Below are 2,674 nucleotides of genomic sequence, written 5' to 3'. Positions count from 1 at the left end.
AAACTTCGAAAGACTTTTTGGTAATTACCTCGCTAATTTGTGCAGTGTGCTCTTTTATTTTTTCCTCTTTTTTTATTTTTTTATTTTTTAATTTTTTTATTCTATTCCATGTGGTATTACAAATATTAACACAGTATGTTGTGGCTGCAATCTTTGTGCGTTGTCTACTTTATATTACAAAGTGTACCAAGTGTTTCACCTCAGGCAGCAAAAAAGAAAAGGAAAGAAACAAAATAGTCATTTTAGCAAGGGGCCTAAAATATAATGTTGCTAATATAGTGTATCAATATGACTCAAAAGTAACAGAGAACTATTAATTCATGTCCTCGGTAAAAAAGAGCTGATACTCCCATTTGCTCAGCTCCATCAGAGGACTCCCTTCAACTTTCTTTGTACCTACTTCTTTCCTGTACGTCGAAAGGACTTTCGCATTTGACTTAGCCTGCAATATCGCATTAATTCAGACCTTGATTTAGTTTTAAAACAGAAAACAAGAACTATCAAACATTGAATATAACATAGACCATTATGGTTTAGCAACATTGCACTCCTGTTTACAATTCAGCTAGGTCTCATTTGCAATTTTATCCAAGTAGGCACCGTCAAAGTGAGATTTTAAAACTAGTCAAAGAAGATATGCAAAAAGAATGCATCACAACTAGTCAGTAAGGCCATAAACTAGCCATACAAGAAAACTATATGTGGAAAAACTAGTCATAAAAGCCAGAGTAGAAAGATTCCAGAACCACAAATGCCCCCCAAAAAAAAAATAAAAAAAAAATAAAAAAATGTAGAAAGCATATAAAAATAAAAAAATGTAGAAAGCATACTTATCTTACAACTAGGTACTCTTCATATCCGTATTAGCAGTTTAGTATAAGGGATCAGGGCAAAGAAGTTTTATCAAAAAAGGTGTTCGACAGTTCTAATATACCAAATCTGATAAGAGTAACATTAGGATACAAGTTCAATAGCAGAGCATGACAGCAAGACGATGTAGAAACTCCATCCAAAATGCCACACCAACATCATTCTTAATAACTAGAACTGAGGTTTACTGCAATATTTAAAGAGTAAACGCAGCTGCGGTCTATGATAAACTTATACAATGTTCATGCAACACCAACACAATTGGAGCATCTGAAATTATGCCTATCAACCTACCTAATCATGGCTATCAAGGGATAAAGAAATGTCGGAAATTGAAATTGAGAACAAATCCAATATTATTTTTATCAAAAGAGAAGACTACATGATTCTACCTTAGCACTCTGTAACGTGGGTTGAGAAGTTGAAAATTGACAGCTGCAAATTAAATTAATATTGACCTAAATGCAAGCAAAAAACAACACACACAAATAAAATAAAATAAAATAAAGTAAAAAAAATTAAAAAATAAATCCAAACAGTCCAGCGAGAAAACCGAATCCTCTGAGAAGCAAAACATTTGCTTCGCATGGCCAAGGCTACATACTTTTCTTAGTTAAACAGCAAGTGTTGATCATACAGCAAATAATCTTGCCAAGTCGACTTTTTTTTTTTTTTAATTTATTTATTTTTTCAAAGCCGTATGCATAGAAATAATTCAAAACCATTGTCCGCCTATGAGCTGCATTGATCAAGCTCCATACCGCTGCATGCTCAAGAGCTTCTCAATATAGTATGATATGCGGAACAAGATAGTCAATCTAATCTATATATGGAGTAGGGTATGCTGGGGTGGAACTGTTTAAAGAATTTCTCATAATAATATGATATGCTCTTAGTTAATGTATATCTTTTATAATATATAATTTTACAAAAATGATAAATATTGATAGAAAAACAACAAATGGAAATGTACTATATATAGCTTGCTGATCGCCGCTTAGTAATGCAAATAGAGTTTTTAAACGTGTATAATATATACATATATATATATATATATATATTATCATCAAACCTCGATAATTTAGTCCAATGTATACTTTTTTGAACATGCAATTGAAATATACCCCTCTTTTTCAAATAATTTAATTCTACGGACATTTTTACTTAAATTATATATATTATTGTTTTTATATATTCTCTTTAATGATTTAAAATTTTTTAATATATGATTTATTTTAATATGATTGAGGGAAGAGTAAATAAGATAAGTTTTTTTTTTAAGATAAATTATATATTAAAATTAAAAGAAAAAAAAAATCTCAAAACGTACATTAAGCAACAACCAAAAAATAAACTAAAATTGGAGAAGAGAATATAATTCAATTCAAAGCCCAAAAAAACTGGTATTGGACAGAATAACCCACCACACTCAAACCTCACTTTGGGCCCGTTTGTAGTCGTTCTCTGTTACTTTGCATGTTCAAGTTCACGAATTGTTTATGGGGAATTTGGCCAAATGTCCTTATAGAGATAAGCTTCGTGATTTTTACCCCTTCATTTGGTATCTTTTTTTTTTTCTTTTCTACTTTTTCAATTTTTAATAATCCCAAAATACCTTTATATCCAAAATAAATATTTTTACTTCTTTTTTTTGTTTATGTTATTTCTTTCTTTTCTCACCCAACTATTCTCTTCTCCTTCATTACCCTTCCCCAAAGCTGGCTCATCTCTTCTCATTCATCAAGCTCATCTCTTCTTATTCATCAAGCTTTCTTCACTTAGTTGCTCTTTTGCCAAACAACCC

The sequence above is a fragment of the Ziziphus jujuba genome, chromosome 3 (genome assembly GCF_031755915.1).
Source record: "Ziziphus jujuba cultivar Dongzao chromosome 3, ASM3175591v1".
NCBI classification, from domain to species: domain Eukaryota; kingdom Viridiplantae; phylum Streptophyta; class Magnoliopsida; order Rosales; family Rhamnaceae; genus Ziziphus; species Ziziphus jujuba.
The sequence above is the reverse complement of the archived record's forward strand: the minus strand, read 5'-3'. Positions refer to the sequence as shown.